The sequence below is a fragment of the Triturus cristatus genome, chromosome 5_1 (assembly GCF_964204655.1).
Source record: "Triturus cristatus chromosome 5_1, aTriCri1.1, whole genome shotgun sequence".
Taxonomy (NCBI): Eukaryota; Metazoa; Chordata; class Amphibia; order Caudata; family Salamandridae; genus Triturus; species Triturus cristatus.
The window spans coordinates 961,891,349-961,914,041 of record NC_140587.1 but is presented as its reverse complement, the minus strand read 5'-3'; the positions used below and the strand labels follow the sequence as shown (position 1 = coordinate 961,914,041).

The following is a 22,693-nucleotide window of genomic DNA, read 5'->3' as shown; positions in this document are numbered from 1 at the left end:
GACTCCTTCCGGCACAAAAACAATCCTCTGAAGCATTTTCCTCTATCTATATGTGCTGGAAAATGCCACATGCCTATTCCATGTTCCCTTATGGGAATATATCAGTATTAGAGATCCAGACATCAGTAGAGCTGGGCACTCAGAGCAAGGGTATACAACTCATACCATGAATGGGAAATTTCCAATACAACACCACCATTGCATCATATTTAATAAATCTGTGTATGTCCATAACCATTTGTGCTCTCATTTTAACATACATGCTTCACACACTACCCATCTCTTTCTTCCTGAAGTGATGTGATGGTTGGCAAACATCTCCCTTGTCTTACTTTTCTGATAAATGCAACACATTGCTATTTCAGCAGTTTAGTATGTTTTGATATGGGCCTTTGAGTCTACTTGCATTGCTCTGCAAAGCATGGCAAATGAGTATTGTATCATGTGTGAGCAAATGTAGACTTCACATCAAGCAGCCCTGGAAAGGGGTTAGATGTGTGCTGTTTTGCGGATCCCTACACATGCATGAATACAATCTTTGCAAATGTCATTTAGACATCTATACCGGAGAGTAATCCCTTGTCTCCCATGATCTGTGATGGTATCTGCTGCAACATTTGTCCAAGCATTGTGCTGACACTCTGCATGCTAATCCATATCGGAAACACACATCAATTTGAAGATTGCCTCAAGGAAGGACTTATAGGGGACTTTTGATCCATCATACTCTTACACTGAGTGCCACATTTAATACACCATGATGCAGCAGAACACAGCAATACTGCTTGCTGTGCTGCACTCCACTGCTTAAGATAGTAAAGAGAGGAATACCCCATATCTATCTGTATATGGGGCAATCCTGTCCTCTCACTTTCATACAGTGCACTGCATCACATTGGCTTGCTGCGTTGATTTGTTCTTTGTTGGAGATATGCCCCCATGTTTATCAACAGATCAGAAATCAAAATTATACATGTTGGGGCCTACATCTAGTTGAGAAGATGTGAGTGACTATTTGGGTACCTTGACTTTCACACAGACACTACACAATGGATAAGTTCAAAACTAATATTTATTGGATGATGCATTGACATTGTTTCTGCCATTATTGACATAATTTCCTTTTTATTGAGAAAAAACATTAGCCACCAATTGGTCCTGTATCCACCGACCTGCCATTGTGTGCTCAGTGTCGGTATAATTTTCATCCTCCTCTTCCAGTTCATGTGGGATTTCTGCCTCATTGGCCCATGGCACTTTAGTATGCAAACAAATTGCACATACTAGTATGATCTTGTAAACCATAGGGGGTAAGTATGGTTGTCTTCCCCCAGATTTATCCATGCAGCGGAACCAGCACTTTAGGACCACAAACATTCATTCAACTACATTTCTTGGTTGGGTCAGAGCGGAAGTAAACTCAGTTTGACCCTCTGTCTATGGATTTTAAAATTGGGAAAAGAGCCATGGTTGTAATCCATATCCTTTGTCACCTGAAAATTTGAAAACATCAACAGTCAGTGATTTGGTACATTGTTATTTAAACGTAACTATGTGTGTTATGTATACAGGCAAACTCGTAAACATATCTTTAACTTTTAACAGATATGTCTTAGGTACTGTTGACCATTGCTTTACACATGAATGTTCAACTTATAAGTGTCATTGCACATATTGTCCATGGTGTGAATCATACAACACATCAACATGGTAACTTTTATGTTTAGGCAGAAGATTACTATGATGGATGGAAAAACACACACATTACTAATTGGGTGATAGTGTCCCGCATTTGCCATCTTTGAGACAACCACTACAGTACACAGCTGATTGTTTCATCTCTCAATCTGAATGAGACTGCATTTTGTATGGATGTCATATATTTCAAAGTGTACGTGGGGACTTCTTTTTTGTACACTTGTCACCCTATGGTGAAGTCTCACACATTGCACAGACACTTACCATTGTGAAGTTCAGTGAAGTAAATGGTACTTGTATGTTGCAGCATTGTAAGCTGAAACAACATGGTGATGTGATGAAATTATATTGGATGTGAGCCATACATTGTGGGTGATGTTTTAATTTTTTGCTCTTATATATAGCCGTTCTCACAAATATTTGAGTATTGTGTATCTGATGTAGGCCTGGGCGCAAATTTCGTTCCGTTCGCGGAAATTACGATAATTTGACATTTTCGCGTTCCGCGGAAAGCGCGAAACTGTCAAAATTTCCGCATTCCGCAGCTTAGCGATAATTTGGTTCTTGCTCGCGCTGTAAAATAATACATTCTCTCGCGCGCGCGATCGCCTTACCTGAATCCCTGCGTTCGCCGACAAGTTTTCTTGATCCGGTCGCGTTCTCCATGAGATGTTGTATTGTTTCTAGCCATTTGCGCTGTCTCGCGACAGTTCGTGCCCGCAGTGACGTCATGCGTCGCGCGATCACGTCTTTCTTCTCGTGATCATGCACCGCGAGACAACTGAAAACAAGATGGCCGCGCCCGCGAGCAACCACATGGGTAAGTTGGCGAGCCGCAACCATGCAGAAAATCTCACGAACATGCGGGAAAAAAACTTCCGCATCTTCGCTATATTTCCGCGTGTTTGCGATCATTTTTAACATTTTCGCGATAATTTGCGAAAGTGGGTTTCGCAAATTCCGCCCACCCCTAATCTGATGTTGCACATACCGACTTCATCACTTACAGATATTGGTTGGTTGTACAAGATAATCTAGTATAACACCTCTGTCATATATGTCATCAAGTGTTTTTGGATGAACGTCACAGTGATTAGCTAAGCATTTGCAAAATAGAATGAACTGAAACAATCAAGACCATTTGTAGAGTCAATGATGATTTATTTTTAGGAGTAACAACTCATTTATGAGTGTACATTCTTTCTCTCTATTTTAAGTAAAAACAATTGTACAATTCCATCATGTCTCTGACGACCGACTGTAGTGTGGACAATCTCTTCCTCAGAGTCTTCATGCTCCATCTGGTCGTGTGAGATTGCCCCCTCACAGTCCCATGGGACTTTTATCCTTACGCAGATATTATGCACTATTGAACAGTCTAATGTGATTTTGCAGACCTTGGCAGGTAAATCTAGTAGCAAAATACTAAATCAGAACCGCACCACCCTTCTTGATACATATAAAGAAATTCTTAAGTGCCCATATCAATCCAATTTGGTCAAATTAATGCGAGAAAGGTCACTTGATCCAACCGATGATTTAAAATTTCTTTTATTTTCAAAAAACAACCTTCAGCCAACGCGTTTCGTCCTACTCTGCTAGGACTTTTACAGGGTAATTGTATTATCCGTATAAAAGAATTCAAACTAGGAGCAACCATCCGTTACAAAATAGCCATAATCTCCAAAAAGCTGATAATTCTCAACTGTTTCGTGTGCCACCATATTTAGAATGATCCATAATGAAAGATATCATTTAACATGGGTGGCTTCTTTCCAGTCCCAATGGTTGAGCCGGTATAATAGCCAGACGCAAACAGAAGACAATTACTTTGATTAAGTGAGATGCAACAAATGTAGGCCACTTGCAGCATGCATATAATCATCTATTACATTGATGAAGAATGTCAATGTGCCTTATTATGAATGTGCATTATTTGACTTTGAATGTTGTAATGGCTGGTGTATACCTGCTATTTGCTCTACTTTTGTGACTTATGTACCTACAGTACGTATTTGTTACATTATTTGATCCAACACTTTCAGTGCATGAAAGTCATTGATATTGATTGTCCTTTCACATTTGTGGTCCTGAAAAAATCCACCAGCCAATAGATATACTGCCATGTATGAAACAGATATTTGGGATGTGAAGATTTTTACTAGAGCATTTGAAGATCAAGGGAATGAACATACATTTTCACCTTTATACACCATAGCAGACACACACATAACTCACATTTTTGAGGTTCTTCTTTTAATCTTAGCTTCAAAACAATTGTGGGCCACATGGTTTGCCACTTGCTGTCAACTGAATCACACTACTTGTGATTTTGCCAGCTTACACAGTATGACAGGTCAGAATACCTAGCACTATGTATTTTTTCATACTTCTATTTCTAAATTGGTGAGGTAAGCACGCAATGGGACATCACTGGCTACACTTTTCAGTGACATAATACCCCTAGGTGCACATTACATGAGATCCAAACACAAACACAGTGATGGATATTCAGACATTCATTTCCAATTAGGCAAAGTATTGGTAGTTATTCTTTCCTTACCAATGAATAGGTATTTCCCATATCTGCCATTCTCGTACTGCTCATTGATGAGACTATGGTGGAAAACATAGGCATCATGGGCACTTCCAGTACATTTTGCAAGAAGGTTTATGACGAGTCTATGATGGTCTACTTTTGCTTGGACATTTATGGAATAATTATGTTTCTGGTTCCTGTAGAGGTGTGCAGTTGCAGCAGGGGGCACAAATTGCACATGTGCAATCTATGGCACCAAGCACATAGGTGAATTCTGCAATATTGTAGAACCCTTTCTAAGTATTCAATTGTTGTTGGTTAGTGTTGGGGAAGAGTAGGTATTTTTGGGTCAGTTTTATTATGGCATCCAACACAGAAGGGAGACAGGCAGATAATGCTCCTTGGGATATGCCTACCAATCTTGCCAATGTAGTTTAGAAGGATGCAGAGGCTAAGATGTGTACCTCAGACATTAATTTGATGTGTGCTGGAATGGCATGGGTCCTTGTAGTTGCTGTCTGGAGACTTGGCCCTATCATCTCCAGCAATTCCATGATGGACTCCCTCTCCATCTGGTAAACTGTACAAGCTCCTCCTCTCTGAGGAATATGTGTTGGCGGAAAAAAGGTTCCGTCCTCCTTCGCTGCCTATGTGGTTGTTTCCATGCTACCCCCAGTTGCAGTATAACAACCTCCAGGGCGCATTTGAACTTGTCAAAGTGTTTTGTGATGGTGGGTAATTTTCACTACAAACAGTGTGTGTCATTTCCTGTGCCTGGGTTGCCTATGCGCAGCAATTCTCACTGGTGATTGTACATGATGGGTGATGCAGTGCTGCAGTGCTGCAGTGCTGCACTTATAAATACCACTGTGTTACTATTGTGTTAGATTTTGCTAAGGAATGCCTAAGTTGCATTTATGAATTCCTGCGTGATGCAGCAGGATTTGGCGCAGCTTTTGCACCATTCAATACTTACGACCCGGAAGTATGTCTGAGTGTACTGGTTCCCTATTGGCTGGGCTTGACCTCTGAGTTTGTGAGATGTACTTTTACAACTTTTAAATAGAACACAGTGTATTTTCCATTGCCCTGTGTGCCTTCTCTTACACGTTTGGTGCACTATGGTCTCTTGTACCTAACGGTGTGTTGTGACCTGACATTAAGCTGTAACATTTGTTGAAATATATTATTTTTGAGCTCCTCACCTTTAGAGCACTCATTCTCAATGTCAATAATAATGTTATGGAATGAGAAATATGCTGAGTGGTAACCGAGAAATCTCCATTAGAGAATTCAGACTCAATGTGACTCCTTGTGTACTATCAGTATGCCTTGTTTTGACTTTAATAGACAAGTGTAATAATCAAGTTATGAGGCAGGGGTTTTGTTATGGAATCCTTTGTCCATAAGTATAATATGTGTAGTCTATGAGTAACTCCCATATTGTACTGACTTTTAAAGTAATATATCTGTGACATACAACAGTATTTTCTAAAGATAACAGTAAGATTAATTGTGCTTTAAGTACTGATTATTCCCAATAAGGGCACTGTTGCTTATCCTTGATTTATAGAAAAAAGTATTTGTTCAGAACATTTTGTTCCCTTGGAATGTGAACTAAAGGTAAATGTATGCGGGCAGTCATTTAGTGTAGATTTAAATTAATCAGTTCTTTAAATAGTAGAAATATCTCTCAGCATTGTTATTATTTGATACTACATTGACTATTGATCACTATAAACAGAAAATCTATTTAAATAAAGTTTGGTAGGTTTAAGTCACAGTGAGCATCAACATGATATAGGGAATTACGTTGGAACATATCCCTCTCTTAACATAGACTGATCTAAACAAGTAAATATTTGCAGCTCACAAATGAAATCTGAGACACAAATACATCTGGGGCTGTTTCTGTTCTCTAAAGTGAGGGTGTGATGTACCAAATTGCTCCTTTTGGAGTTTGGCCAAACTGATAAGTTTATGGTTTTTACACTTTCATAAAAGGCATTATGAAACACTATAAGTGACATATTTTAAAGCTGCAATAGAATATATAGAAAGTTGCACATACCATAGCAATTAATGTTCTAAGTCACTTTAAGTACGTTAGGTAGTCCAGGCTTAGAAGTCGTCGGCTTTGAAATGAATAGGAATTTAAGCTACCTTTTACTAGGGACATCTGTTGAGGTTTACATTCATGGGGTGTTGTCTAAGAAAGAAAGAAGGGTTTAGCTTTCTAGTTTCACTTTGCCTTATGGAATGTGGTCAGACTGGTTAGCAAATGGCTGGTCCTCTTTAATAAAGTGACAGAGGCATAATATGAAGTGATGTATTGCAAAGCTTTAATGGCACACATGCAATGTGCCACATGTTCTCTCTCATTCTGTTGAACATGGGCAAGCCACTAAAGGCTCAAGCTTGGTTTGAGCCAGATGCTTGGCCCTGGTTCAGCACAACGTCCTCTTGGAACCTTGAGGATAAGGATGAGATGTAAACCAATAAGCTCATGCTTTTGTTTTTACATATCACCAAGTATGAGTTTAATTTGGAGGCCACACTGGTGACGACGAGCCCAGCAATATCGGATACATCTCAAAATGGAGTTTGAGGAATAAGGAGAGGGAGTTTGGATTTCCCAGTCAGGAGATTGCAGCCTAAAGAAAATGGCAGAATTTACTTTCACTACTAACCTGGGACAAGCGGTGAGACGGTTTGCCTGGTGTGTGTTGAATAAGTGTTTGGCAGATGGCACTGTGATTCTTGGTCAAAGGGACTATTGAGGCCCTAATGCATCAGCTAAAACACACTTGCGTTTCAGCTACTTCATAAAAACAAGCTCTGCTCACCATTGAAACAAGCAGAGTCGTCTTCCATCAAAAGTGCAAGCTGACTGACTTTTGAAAATGTGGAATGTGTTTGGGAAAACAAGGGGAACTGCACTTGAAAACTGACGCATGCAACTTCAGGAGTGGCTATCTTGGGAGTGTTGTTTCAAGTCTGTTTGTACATCGTCAAGTCTATGCATTTTCAACTGAAGTGAAGAGCGGTTAGAATAATAACATATCAACGATTTTGCCTGTTATTGGTATCTTAGTGACAAGCACACTAGGTAACTATTATTTACATTACAGAACTCCAAATATCACAGGCACACTAAATTGCGGTGAGTGGATTTTGCTGATTGTTTTAGATCTGTAACAGGCACACCTGTTGGGCAAATAATAGTGCAGACATATTGTACGTAGACTGTCTTCAGTGACAGGCACACTTAATTGCTGTTAAGTGGAGGAGTTTTTATTTTAGCTTTAGCCTGTTATCAGTAACAGGCACACTTATTTCATGGGTTGATTTGTTTTCTATTTTGTTTGGATTTACATTTATGTGCATTGAGACTGCATATTTCATTTAAAAAAATGCAGAGTGTAACACCATCACTGTTTTGTTTAAGCTGTCTAGGGGAACCACATGTACGGTGGAGTAAATGGAAGAAGATGTACAGCCATTACACAAGGGCATGTGGCCCAACATAAGTGTGAGTGAAAGCATTCTTTGTTGATGTATTGTTTAGGGGGTGAGGGACAAGAGATTTAGGAAAATCTACCTGAATTAACTGCAGAGGTGCAAAGAAACTAGAGTGAATATGAAATGTGTTAGTTAAAAATGGATAGGTATTTTCTTCCAAGGTTAAGCATGATAATGGACAGATATTATTTTGGTAAAAGAGAACAGTGTAAAGATGAGACAGTAGAGGAGCATATCAAAAGTCTCAGAAATGTGGAAGAAACATGTACATTTGGTGCAACCTTGAAAGAAAGAATTTATGATCAGTTGGTTCTAAGATGTGGGAGTGACAAGATCAGGGAAGAGTTATGGTTGAAGGATGAGCCACCTTTGGAGGAGGTGATATTAGTGGCTAAAAGAGTAGAACATATGGTCAAATGTGTCTCAGGGCTAAGTTCGACAATAGATAAAAAATTATACAATTTCTGCGAAGGTGGAGAAGGTGTGTGAAGTAAAAAAGAAGGATGTGGCTAAATATAAGAAACTGAGGTTTCAGGTTGGCAGAGGTATGCACCCTATCCAAGTAGGAACCACAATCCTAATCATGGTAATTCAAATACACACCATAAAGAAACTTGTGCTCACCCTCTGGTAGCTTGGCACAGAGCAGTCAGGCTTAACTTGATAGGAAATTTTTAAAGAATTTGTACAACACTTTAAATGCAGTTGCACAATGAAAACACCTCAAAAAGACTTAACACTAGTTTAGAAGAATATAGAATATTTATCTGAGTAAACCAAGACTAAAACAACATAAATCCAATCAGTAGAACGTGGGATATGAATTTTAGAGATGAAATTCAAAAACAGTGCTTAGAAGCCACTAGCGGTCAAAAGGTTACATGAGGTCATGAGGGGCTGGTGCAAATCCAAAGTTCAGGTTGAGAGGGATAGAGGGCAGGTTGGCTACAGGACCCACGCAAGGCCAGCTGAAAAAGAACATTTGTATGGAGCAGGTGTTGACATCAGAGACTGGATGAGTCGATTACGATTTACGCAGTCGGATCGATGCGTCAAAGCAGAGCCTGGCAGCGGTGTTTTCAGATGGCACTGCATCGTCATTGAACCTCACAGTCAGGTCAATGCATCATCATCGAGCCCTACAGGGATATCTTCAGATTGGCAATGGGTCAGAGGGCACTGACTTCGTTCCAATTGGTGCAGTGGTGACAATGGGTACATTTCTGCAGAAGCAGCTGCAGAACCCACTTTTAAGGTCCAGGACTGGAGGGGAACCTCAGACCAGGGTAGGACTCACAGATGGCAGAGTCCAGCAACACCAACAGAGTTTCAAGAAGTCTTTTGTGACCCTGAGACTTCAGAGAACAGGAGGCAAGCCAACAAGCCCTAGGAGAAACTTGGGTTGCTGGATGTTTGGAGCAGGTCCAGTCCCTCTTACTCCCAGGCAAGAAGCAGCAGGCAGCAGGCCAACACTGCAATGCAGGAAGCAAAGAGGTAGTCCCTCCTATATAACAGCAGCTCTTTGGTTCCAGCAAAGTTCTGATGTGGTGGTGTCAGTGGTTCAGTGCTTATGCTGGAATGTGCCTTTGAAGTGGGGAAGACATTAGAGAGGCCTTTGGCCTCCAGAATCACTACAAGGAGGTATGCAGCTCTTTGTGTGGGCCCAAGGCACAGCCCTATTTAGGTGCAAGTGCCAGCTCCCCTCTCCCAATCTACCTTAGGAAGGCCCATCAGCCTGATGATGGGCCATCAGGAAGCAAATGTCACAGCCCAGCTCCCTTTGTGTGACTCTCTAGAGGAAATGCACAAAGCCCAGCTGTCACCCAACCCAGGCGCATATTCAGAGACAAGCAGAGGCACAGAATGGTTAAAATAAGAAAATGCCAACTTTCTAAAAGTGGCATTTTTAGACTTCAAGTTTAAAATCTGACTTTGCCATAAACTGTGATTTTAAATTGTAATTCAGAGAAACCAAAGTCCAAATCTTTATTGTTTCCCAATTGGAAATTGGAAATGTTAAGGCAATCCCACATTAACCTGTGGGAGAGACAGGCCTTGCAGTATTGAAAAACGAATGTAGCAGTTTGTCACCACCAGGAGATGTAAAACTCAAAAGTACATGTCCTACCTTTTAAATGCATTGCACTCTGCCCATAGGGCTGTCTAAGGTGTACCTTAGGGGTGTCTTAAATGTAATAACAGGGAAGGTTTTGGCCCGGCAAGTACGTTAACTTGAACAACAGCTGACACCCAAAGAGTTCCAGGATTCCCAGCCGTAACAACATCATTCCATCATTTTCATCACCATTTGACAATAATAATGAAAATGACGGAGTGATGTTGTTACGGCTGTGCATCCTGAGCCTGACACACCATTTGGGCACCAGCTGTTGTTCAGGTTTGTGTGTCTGGATGAAACATGAACCAGGATTGCACGCCAAAATCTCTGCCTATGAGCGTTTGATTAAATGTTAAACTTTTGCCTTTGAACGTATGTAAAGATTGGTGTGCATTCTGCCTTATAAAAAAGGTAGGTTAACTTGCCAGTTCGAAATGTCAGTTTTAACATCACAAAAAGCCTCTGCTGTGGCAGGCCTGAACCATTTTTAAAGGACTACTGAGTGGGTGGCACAATCAGTGCTGCAGGCCCACTAGCATCATTTAATTTAGAGGCCCTGGGCACATGCAGTGCACTTTACTAGGGACTTATAAGTAAATTAAATATACCTATTGTGGATGAGCCAATGTTACAATGTTTTTAGTACAAAGCATATGCACTTTAGAACTGGTTAGCAGTGGTAAAGTGCCCAGAATGCTAAAGCCAGCAAAAAAGTCAGAAGGCAAAAGGTCAGGGAAGACCACACCAAGGATGCCAGGTCTAACAATAAGGAAAGGATACTCACGCAAACTTTATGGGTGAATGCATCAGGTGTGGTAGAAGTGGTCACAAAACTAGTTCAAGTGAATTTCCGGCATTAGGAGTAAGTTGTAGTGGTTGTGGCAAAAAAGGTCATTACTTTAAATGCTGCTGAAATAAAACCAGGAGGAATGTGAAAAAATAAGTGAAAGAAGTTTTACAACAGATTGCATTCCAAGTAGATAAACTGAATTAAAATGAACATCCTAGCGAGAAATTGGAGATAGATGGGGTGAAAATTTTGATGAGATTTAATTCTTGATCGCACTTGACATATATCTAAAACCTGTGAACCACAATAAGCTGCTCCTAGTGTAGTGACCACTGTGGGGTTTGCGTTATATTTTGAGTGAAGGCATCTCACAAAATGTGACGGACTGGTCTCACACATCACCTGGTGTCATGCTTCATCATTGACCAGTCCTCGCCCTCTAAAACCTTGGTTTGATAGAGGGCGGGCATACACCTGACGACAGCGATGCACTTCTAAACTAAGTGGGGGCCCATGAGGAAGTGAGTGTGAATAAAAATCATTATAGTTATCTAATTATGTTTTAATGTGATAGGTAACTATATGATATTAAAATCTATAGACGGTGTGTGGTGAAATTATTGTCCCCTAACCGTAGTGTAAGCAGTCGACATGTTTCTGCCGTGTTGGCCCAGGTAGGTCCAGGGCATTCATCAGGACCTAAATGTAAAAAAAGGGGGGGCTCCATTCTTACCAACTGGTGGCAAGGAAATACCACTGTGTGGGTGTGACCTGTGTCACGCTCCACAATTTGATGGCTTCTGAGTTCAAGCCCTAAGTACCAAAGCTACTTGCCTCATGGGAGGAGGGGAGGGGAAACAGGGAGGAACGGGAGCAGTCATCTAGGAGCAACGCGGGAAATTTTCCTTGAGGCAGGTTTGACAACAGGGGTTTCCCCGCCCCTCCTCCCATGGGGCAAGTAGCTTTGGTACTTAGGGCTTGAACTCAGAAGCCATCCAATTGTGGAGAGTGACACAGGTCACACCCACACAGTGGTATTTCCTTGGTCACTACACTAGGAGCATCTTATTGGGGTTAACATTTATTGTTGGAGGCTGCTAGCTCCTAGAACGCCGCGCCTCTTGTGCCCTTCTCCTGACACCGTGGAGCTCACGTGTAATTATATATATCTAAGACCACCTATGAGAAATTCTTTGGAAAAAAATTGCATGCCATGGATGTGGTCCCAGGAGGTTATGGGGGCCAGCCTATTAAGTTGTTGGGTTATTTTGAGGTATGTCTGGAGGTGGGAGAAAAGTATGTGCTAGGGAAGATCTATGTATCAAACAAAGGTGATAATGTATTGAGCTGGCCACGCCAAAGATTTTTAGGAGTGATATTGAATCCCAATGTGAAGCCCCAAGTTCAAATTCAGGAAGTTGAACCAAAGAGCATTGATTTTTGCCTTCGAATTTTCTGAGGTATTCAGTGAAAAAATAGGATTTTTGAAAAGATACAAACAACACATTAGACAAAAAAAGGTGCTATGGAAGTTGCTGCAAAGGTGAAGTGAATCCCGTTGGGTTTGTAAGATCAGGTCAGCACTGAGTTGAAAAGGTTGGAGGCTGCAGGTGATGTAGAAGTGATTGAGGCCTTGGAGTGTTGGCTCCTATTGTTGTATCCAAAAACTGTAATGGTGATATAAGGCTATGTGTTGATCTTACAGCACTTAATCATGAGGTGGTGGTTGACAGATTTCCTCTTCCCAATATAGAGGAAATAATGTCACCATTGGGAGGAGCAAAAGTTTTCACCACACTAGATTTAGCCTCTGCCTACCATTAGGTAGAGTTGGATGGTTTATAATAAGAACTAGCTGCATTTACAACTCTTATGGAAGCTTTTAAGTTCAGAAGAATGCTGTTTCGGCTTGTGTCAGCCGAGTCTCTATTTCAACATATAATGAGCAAAGTTTTGAAAGGGGTGAAGTGGTACTAGGATGATGTTCTGATTTTTGGTAGCACAATTGAAGAACATAAAACCTGGTTGTGTGAAGTTATGGAAAGGCGAAAAGATTGCGGACTGACATTAAAGAAGAATAAATGTCAATTTGGTATGCTTGAAGTTGAGTATTTAGGAAATATGATATCATGCAAGGGTGTAAAACCAAAACAAGAACTTGTAGACACCATTAGAAAATTGAAAGCACCAAAATCTAAGGAGGAAATAAGTTCTTTCTTAGGGATGGTTGACTATTATGTAAGATATTTTAGGAATTTAGCAGACAAATCTGTAAATCTGAGAATTCTGTTAAAGAAAGGTAAAGAATTTGAGTGGAATGATTCATGTCAGATGGAACTTGATACTATAAAAGAAGAATGGAAAAAGGCTCCCTGCTTATAAGCATTCATTCCAGGTGAAAAGACATATATCATAATGGACGCCAACTCCTAAGGTTTAGGAGCTCCTTTTGATGCAAAAGAACAAAGGACAGGAAAGGTTGATTGCATGCACCTCTAGTTCATTGAATGTTTCTGAGAACATTTGCTCAGTAATAAAAAGAAAGACAAAAGCAGTTTTTTGGGTACTTAGGAAATATAAGAATCATATTTGGGGTATTGAATTTGGTGTTTATACAGATCATAAACCCTTAGTAGAAGTTTTCAAAAAAGAAAGGCTTCAATTTCATTTCAACAAGGATAGGAAGATGGATAATAGTGCTGCAAGAGTTTCATTTTAGAGTAGGGTACTTACCAGGAGTAAAATGTTTTACGGTTGATTTTATCTCCAGGGTTGGTGGATGAAGATAATCTAGAGATTAAACATGGTGAAGTGAGAGAAGAAGAAGAAGGTGGTGTGTGTGAAATTACACTCTGTGCAATAACTGAGGGGGAATGGAAACTTGGCTGAATAAAGATTTGTTGTTGGTTGAAGTGATGAATGTTGTTCGACGTGGTAGGTTTAATAATCTGGAAAAAAGGTGGTCACTCACGAAAGATGAATTGTCTGTAAATCCTCATTTGTTGCTAAGATGGACAAGGTTATTTCCCCCTAGTTGTCTGTAGAAGAAATTGATAAAACAAGTACATGTAGGACATCTGGGAATTGTAAAAACTAAGGAGAGTTTGAGCCAACTGTTGGTGGCCAGGAAAGGATGTGGAGATAGAAAGAGCTGTTAGGAAATGTCTGGAATGTTCTTGTAGTGAGAAAATTGTGAAAACACTTCAGATTCCCATGTTCTGCAGAGATCTACCAAATCAACCTTGTGAAGAAGTGTTGATAGACATTGTGGGCCCTTTGTATGGTGAACAACAGACACCTTCTTTAGTGGTACTGATGGACCTTTAGTCTAGGTAGGTTGGGGACACAAATGTGAGGGATATATTATCATTAGCATTATAAGGTTCTTGGAGAGAACATTTAAAAGGGAGAGTTTTCCAAAATATATATTGTCAGCTAATGGTCCACAATTTTGCTCAAAAGAGATAAGTAATTATTTTGATTAGTGTGGTATTCGCCACAAGAAATGTGCCATTTATCATCCTGAAACCAATGGTGCCAATGAGAGCTTTAACAACTATGTGGAAGTATGCAATTGGCAAATGTTGATAGTATAGATTGGAAGTTAGAAGTTCAAAAAATGATATCAGCATATCATATGTCTCCACATACCTGAACTGGGAAAACTCAGTTTGAACTATTTAAAGAAAGAGTGTCTAATACTATATTGTATCTGGGTTGGATGGACTAGGAAAAGGACGTGAAATTTAATGAATCTGGTGAAAGGAGGAATCGTGAAGAAAGGTTATTATGCCAACTAAAGGAAGATTTTGATTTGAGAAGGAAGGTTAAGGATGTGAAAATCATAATAGGTGACTTTGTCAAGATTAGAGTACTTATGGGGTGTGCTATGTGGTCTACGTTTACTAATTCTCAAAAAGTCATCAAGGTATTTCTCAATGCGATAAAAACAATTCCTGGGAGGACTTGGAACAAGTATAGAGCGGTTCTGATGAATTTAAATGAGAGAAGGAAAAGAAGGAGGTGGATGACAAAGGCTTTTTGGAAGTTGCAGGAAGTTCAAGAAATGACAAGATTATTTTGATGAAAAAAAAAATAGTCATAGAGATGATTGTCAAGACGATAGGAACAGTGGGACTAGAGTGATTTATATAACAAGGGAGTGCCCAAATTATCTGAAAGACTGATACTAATTGTAGTAGGATTTGTGTATATGAGCCATGTTATGTTCTATTTTTTTTGTTTGGGGTGTTTATTACACATAGGTTATATGGGTTTATGATTTTTTTGCTTTAAATATCTTATGTATATAAGTGGCTACTAAGGGAGGGAGGAGTGTGTATCTTGTGCATGTGAGTTTTAACCTAGAATCACATGCATATGGGTATAATGTAGAATTTCATGAGGTAGAATGTTTTATTTTAGTTATTCCTGGAATGCTCCCTGTCAGTTGCCGCAGGCTGGCTATGGATGAGGTGCATACCAATAAACTCATGTTTTAGTTATTACGTATCACCGAGTATGAGTTTAACTTGGATGCCACACCTTTTACTGAAGACATCTGTTGCGGTTGACATTCATGCGGTGTTGTTTCCCAAGAAATAATGAAAGAAGGATTTAAATTTCTAATTTTACTTTGCCATATGGAATGTGGTCAGACTGGCTTGCAAATGGCTGGTCCTCTCTAATAAAGTGACAGTAGTATAGTAAGAAGTGATGCATTGCGCGGGGATGCCCATGGGTAACCAGGCGCTCTCTAAATACTTTTCAATTCAATTCAATTGCAAAGGTTTAATGACACATGTGCAATGTGACACGTTCTCTCTGGTTCTGTTATAGATGGACATACCACTAAAGGCCAAGTATGCCCAGATGTGGGGCCCGGGCTCTCTGTATCACTGGATTTAAGCTAGCCTGGCTGATCAGGGGTGATGCCCTGAAATCGGTCCCAAGATGCTTGTTTCTGGTCCAGGGAGGACCTGGCTTGGCAGTTCAGGCTTGACTGTTTCCATGAGGAACAGGATCAAGACTGATTTCCATATGGCTGGGTCTAAACTGGGGTAGCATGGTGAGAAAAAGAACAATGGATTTAACCCAAATCTCTTGACTGGGGTGAATGTTTGATTTGCTCAGCAGTCCATCCATCATCTGTGTATCTTTTACTCTCTCCAGCTTGGTTCGAGTCAGATGCCTGGCTCTGGCTCAGCACGAGGTCCTCTTGGAGTCTTCATCCTAAAACGAGCCAAGTCTTGGTGTGCCTTTTGCATCCCGTTTGTGAGTTGTCACTTCTTTCGGGGCGTAATAGCAGAGGTACTGGCCAGCATGTAAGAAGAAGCATTCTACACTTACATAATCAAAATCCCGAAATCCCTAGCATTGTCCCCTCTGCTTCATGCAGGGGGTTTAGAGAATGATGTGAAAGTTGCGAAAAGGAGAGGAGGAAGACAGGAAAGATTTTGCAAACTTTGCTATTCGTCTTTTCCAGTAGAGATTGGGGAGCTGCACCTGTTCAACAACACACCAGACAATCACGTTCTAACAAACACTGCATTTCAGTGTGCAAAGCTCTGGGGCATTTGCAATTCGACTTAGAGGTTCCCTTTATTCTGCCCCTGCATTAGCTATTCGGTATTGGAGGGAAACATATTGCACTGCTGCCACTATGAACCGCCGGCTTGCCCACATGTGTGACACTACCACAAACTGTCACCCCCCCCTTTAGTGTGCTGATAGCATGGCCTTGGCAGGACAGGGCTGGGAACGACTGGCAGAGCGAGGTGATATCAAGTAAAGTGATCAGGACAACTAGCAGAAGGAACGACAACCCCCAATCCAAGTGTCCCTGTAGTGTCACATGCCAGGGTCAGCAAGGCTTTTCCTACGAATCAGGACACATAGCTCTCTACTATCCACAGTGTAAGGACTGGATGCATCCAAGCAACAGTTCCTTTTGGTTTCCAGAGCCTAGAAGTGTGACATATACTGGTAGTGTGAAGTAAAGCCGGACGGCTGCTGACGGTGCTCTGCGGGACGTTGTGTGTCTAAAAGACGAACTTGCCCTGCTGCTGCTATTATTTTAACTGTGAGCAGTGCTTAATTTGTAAAATTTTGTGCCAGGGCTCTGACCAAGAGGCCACTGCAGCTTGCACCACCCATCGCCACTGTCATCGCTGCCAAAACAACTTCTAGCCATCTCTCTCGCATGTAAATGCGACAGTTCAAATTATTCCAGGTCCCCAAAGCTAAAGGAATGGCTGGGGAGGCAGGTATTAGCAATTTTTTTAATGTATCTTGGCTAACCTAAACAACTGTTATACTGCTCATCTCTAAATTACATGAGCAGCGCCACCTTGTGGCAGACTGCCCTAAGTGTGGTGTTAACAATTAGGTGCCGGTGCCGAGCACTGAAAACCAATTAAGTACCGGTGCTCAGCACCGGAAAGCGCTGGTTCAAATTAAGCACTGCCTGTGAGGGGCCTGGCCAGTGATTTTTTGCATTCCTAGGATAGAGAAGAGAAAGGGTGGGTGTCTAGGGGGGAAAGCGTGGGGTCCAGTGGGGGAAGGGAAATGAAACTGGCCTTTGTTACCATCTGCAGCACCGGACTAACTGTGACAAAATATCTAAGGGGCTTTACGATGCTGGGTATCCTTCCTAAGTCTTCCTTTCTCGAAAGAACCTCCCTTTTCTTTCATGAAAATATTGCTGTTTAAAACGATTTTGTTCATTTTTTACTTCCCAAAGAATTCTTTACCTTCATTTTCAATCTCCATTCCCTCTCTCGCTCTCAGTGCATGTGTTTACTCTTATATCCCACTCTACCCGTGTCTGTTCTCATGAAGCGCTTTGAAGTGGCTAGGCACTATAGATGCAACTGCCATGTATAACATTACTTCCCTTCTTCACTTGTCGGTGTAACTTCCATCCCTCCTGTTCTTCTTTCCTTTGATGCCCTTCTACCCATTCCCCTTTTATGTGTCTGCCTAGCACTGCGAGACAGAGAAGGGCAGGGAAGGTTCTATGCAAACAACAAACATGACGCGAAATAGCACCTCAGACCCCTACATGAGATAATCAGTCACAAGAGAATATGATGGTTTTGCCAAATAAGACTTTTTTCCTAATTATTGTGGAATGTATTTCGGTCTCAAGGTTTTGGATGAAACACATCACAACAAGATTAGGACAGAAGTTCGTTACTTTGGAAGCCATTTTTAGGTCGAGCCTGGGCAGCGCATGCTCTGCTCTGCGAGGCATGCTTTATTTGAGTATGGACTTGAAGCCCCGCCCACTCTCCACCCATATTTGTTGTTGGCTTGTGTCATTGTCCTTTGTAAATGCTGGCTTTTGATCCGTTAATCGGCTTCTTAGTCCTCTTTAGTACCGTTTTGTCTTCATTTGTAACCTCCCGTGAGGACTGGCCCTTTTACTTCTGTTGTTACACAGTATGTCTTATTTAGTCTATAAGCACTATTTTCTTTAATGAGTTTCTCCTACTGTTGGCACGAAATGCTATCCTTCAACAGTCAGCCGCCATGCGCGCTTTCACATTCCAAGGAGCCCGGGACAATGGCAGCCGCTTATTTGAAGTGAAATAAGTCTCGCATTTACTATAGTTTGAGCTATTGGCATTGTACATGACAATGCCTCTTATTTATGGGTTAATTATCAAAACAGATAAATAAAAGGCATTGTCATTTACAATGTCAATAGCTTAAATTCTTGCAAATGCGAGACCTATAGCATTGCAAATGCGTGTTCTTAGTCCGACTCCAGGTCATTTACAATGCCAATAGCTTAAACTCTTGCTAATGCGAGACCTATTGCATTGCAAATGCTTGTTATTAGTCTAACTCCAGGCACTAGTGAAACGAATATATATCACAGCGGGAATGCTGTGTGAAACCTGCAGGAGAGCTGGTGTCCCTGCCCTCAGGGCCGGACTGGCCGTAGCAGGCCCCAGGCATTTCCCAGGTAGGCCGCAAGGGTGGGGTCAGTTTTCGATCCCTGTGGTGCCGTTTTTGTTACCGGGGGCCGGTTTTGCAGCATAGCTGCGATATCGCCCCCTTTAACAAAAACAGCTGCAGTGTTTTCCACGTGCAACTCTCCACCCCACCCCCGCGGTTGGTCAGACCAAATTGCCAGGGCCGGTTTGCGTTCCCAGTCCGGCCCTACCCTCCCCAACACTACCTTCTCCAGTTAGACCTTTCGTAAATATGTAGATCAAGAGAGATCCACTGATTGCACCAATCCATCACTTTTCAATGGCATCACATGTATGAGTGTGCAGACCTTCAGACCATGCGCCTTCAGACTGCAAACACAGCACGAGGCGCTCGGTTAACTTCAGACCATGCGCCTTGAGATTGCACAAACAGCACGAGGCGCTCGGTTAACTTCGGACCATGCACCTTCAGACTGCACACACAGCACGAGGCGCTCGGTTAACTTCGGACCATGCACCTTCAGACTGCACACACAGCACGAGGCGCTCGGTTAACTTCGGACCATGCGCCTTCAGACTGCACACACAGCACGAGGCGCTCGGTTAACTTGAGACCATGCGCCTTCAGACTGCACACACAACCCGAGGCACTCAGCCTGCATGGTTATTTCTCTGGCTCAAGCCAGTCAACTTGGCATCCTGTTATTGAACACAAGGGGCTGTTATCTGGAGGGAGAGAAAATGAGAAAGAAAGTGAGTCCGACAGAAGGAGCAGGAGGAAGAACGACAGAGAATAAGCGAGATAGTGGGACAAAGGGAGGAACAGCAGAAGAAAGATAGCAGGTGAGAGATGGAGGTTGGAAAAAATGAGAGCAAATGGAGAGAATGGAAACAGAGCAGTGAGTGAAAGAGAGGAAGGACAGAGGGAGAGAGATAGCAAGAGAAGGGAAGAGAAAGAAAGACAAGAGAAGCAGGAGAGATTGAGAGAATGTGGGAGAAGATGAAAGGGGTGATTTTGTTGCCTGCTGGGCTCGTGCTTTGGCTCTCAGAATCAAGTCGGTCTCCAAGCCCGGCTCTCATAAAGCTCTTCAGACTAATTATCAGCCTCACCACCGCTATATTCTGCATGAGTTCTTATGCCCTGTATGCGGTGAGATACTAGATAGTTAAGTCCCTTTCTGCACTGCACCAAATGAGGCAAAATGCATTTGGGACTGCTTCTGGAAAGGGCCTAGCAGCTGCCTGCTCCTCTTTGAGTGTCAGCCTTCCGTGTAGATGCATGATCCTCTCTTGAAAGGACACACGGGAGCACCAAAGATGTGACATATTGCCTTGTTGAAATGGACTGTATTTATAGTTTATTTGGCCTTCACTTCAACTGCACAATGCACTGTATACTCCCATTCGGCGGAGCATGTGGCAATCCTAACGCAGCGGTGTCCAGAAATATCTGAGGCTTTTAATTCCCAATACAGCAGATATAAGTCCTCATGTCGCACATTCCAGGCGTCGCTCTACTGTTACTGAGAAGCATCTGAGAGGGCAGCCATACTCTCCCATCAACCCACAGCCTGACCCAGAGGCGCAACTAGAGCCAAATTTCGGGGGGGCTAAGAAAAAATTTCGGGGGGGGCTGAAACTTTAAGCAATAGGCAGAGTGGAGCTGCAGGGGCTCGTAGAAGGGGTGAAACAACAGCGAGGCCTCATTAACATCCAAATAGTCGTTTAAAGACCTGTGAAGTGCTCGGGTGCGGCTGCTTTTTTGCCCGGGAAGCTGTCTCATCCCGGGCTGCCACACACGACGGGGGGGGGCTGAAGCCCTTTGAGTCCAATGGGTGTTGCGCGCCTGGCCTGACCCCTGCAAGCCAATGACTGATACCCAATGAGTGGCCTGTGGTTGCCTTCTATTCCATGCAGTCACTAAGTAGAGAGAGCACCAGTTATAGTGGGCATCACTGACAGGCACACATTCAGTTCAGTACCCAATCAGCTCCACATTCCATCCCATTGCAGTCAATCGCACCCATACATTACTCCGGTCGCCACTCAGACCTGAGTTGTTCCACATTAAGTGATTTATTAGGAAAAAAACCATCAAGAACTAGATTGTTTTAGTCGGTACAGATGGAGGCATAAAATCTGTAAGAATGCAAGGACAGCAAAACAATGATGCACTGTAGACCCTGGTTTATGTTGATCTGATTGTCAAGACACCATTTTGTGCAAAGTTAGCAAAAGTAACAAATGATATCGTTACAATTTTTTGGGATGTTAACATTATTTGCCATGTCGGAACAAACATGTATAGAAGAGGTTGACTATTAATCTAAGTATGGAAATGTTTATAAGTTGGATCAAAGGATACAAGAATTAAAGAAGAAAAATATTTTTTTTAAGATATATAAATATTAAGTTCTAGAAACATGTTCTTTCATTAAATAGTGTGAAATCAATAATATAAATCCCTCCAGTAATTATGATTGCGATTAGTTTAGACTGCCGTGATATTTCTCTGACTCGTAAACATCCAAACACGCACTATCGATATTAAATGCGATTTTGCAAGTTTTCCCTAGGTCAGGATGCGGATTAGTTGTTCTGAGAAGAAATTATAATCTTCAACACCTCCTTGGTTCTCTGGTGTAGCATTGAGGAGCAATCAAGGCCTAGCTCAGAGAGGTTGAGGTGTGAAGGAGGAGAGTAAATGTAATGTCCAGGCAGAGTTGTTACTTGTGCTATAAAAGAACATTTTGCAATGTCTATAGTCCCCTTCAGTTCCTGAGCACAGTTACCAGTCTCCTGTTTGAAGAGCTGGCACAGAACTCTCTGGGACAGGTTTGAGCTGACGCCTGCTGAATGTTTGTATAGGTTTGTTGGCCTGGTGTCATTCCCATATTTTCCTCCATTGAGATATTCAGTCGTCCCCAATAGGCTCATGTAGGATGTTGAATCATTGTCATCTGGTGGACTAATGCATCCACTGTAGGGGCCTGTGTTTGGTGAGTCCACTCAGCCTTTCATCCTTCAGAGGTTGATAAAATGAGTACCATTGAGTTGGGTAACAATAAACATCTATTATTCAGTGACAAATTACCCTTCTGGGTGATCAGTGTGCTTTACAAATACAGGTAATGTCATCTCTAGTAATTGAATGTAGTCATGTTTCACTTTGCCACGCTTACCCACGGGCCCACTGTTGGCCTCAGTTCTGATATCTGAGATGGACAGTTATTTTGGGGTGGGACCCTTGGTCTGCAACCTGACCTGTATGCTACTGTATGGTTATAATATTTGCATCTTAGCAGGTGTTCTGTAACTGACTTACTGTCCATTATAAGACTCCATAAATAAAGATTAAAAAAGAATAACATCGTACTATCCTAAACTATATGCACATTAAAAAGTAGAATAAATAAGTACAATTTTAAACAAAAAGTATCAGCAATAAATAAAAATAGTCAGTCAGTCAGTCAATAAGTCTGTATTCGATTAACATCATAAAAGACATACTATATGTTAAAAAAAGTTCATATAAAATACAATTCATAAAAATAGTAATACTGGGTTCCTACGTTGCAATACAAATATTATTTTCTCAATCACTGTAAATGTTGCGAAGACTATTCTGTATGTAGTGAACTGTTCGCATGTATACTGAGTGTGATCCACTCTCATGGGAAACAGATCAGAATTGTCCTAGTGGAGAGAATCTGACTACCAGTCCTCCTGCCAGCAAATATGGCTCTCTCTGTACTATCAGTGCACCCTATTTAATCACAATCACTGATAATATAAGGAGCAAAAACTAGAACATAATAGATTCAGCATGTAGGGAACTCCCAACAGGATTCTAACACGTAAATATCAAAGCTTTCAGTGCCACCTTCTAAAGTTTGCTGTTTTTTTTTAATAAAGCTTCATCTGATCAGCTCCTTATGAACGTGCAGCCACTTTCCCTCCCTACTCCCTGTTTACAGCTTTATAACTAAAGATGAAAAGACAACCAAATAAAGCTAATCACAATTTCTTGTTCAGAGACAGTGGTGCTTAATTTGTGCAGGTGGTGGCAGATGGTTGGCACT

The 22,693-nt window shown here is 41.6% G+C and overlaps 1 protein-coding gene across 1 annotated transcript in view; it reads right to left on the bottom strand.

The window, feature by feature from the left end:
- Positions 1-1,177: 1,177 nt before the first annotated feature.
- LOC146832731 (myb-related transcription factor, partner of profilin-like) overlaps positions 1,178-22,693 on the bottom strand; it is a 485,536-nt gene continuing 464,020 nt past the window's right edge. The window contains exon 6 of the mRNA XM_085604175.1: positions 1,178-1,493. The gene's annotated coding sequence lies outside the window, so the exon portion shown is untranslated. The remainder of the gene's footprint in view (positions 1,494-22,693) is intronic.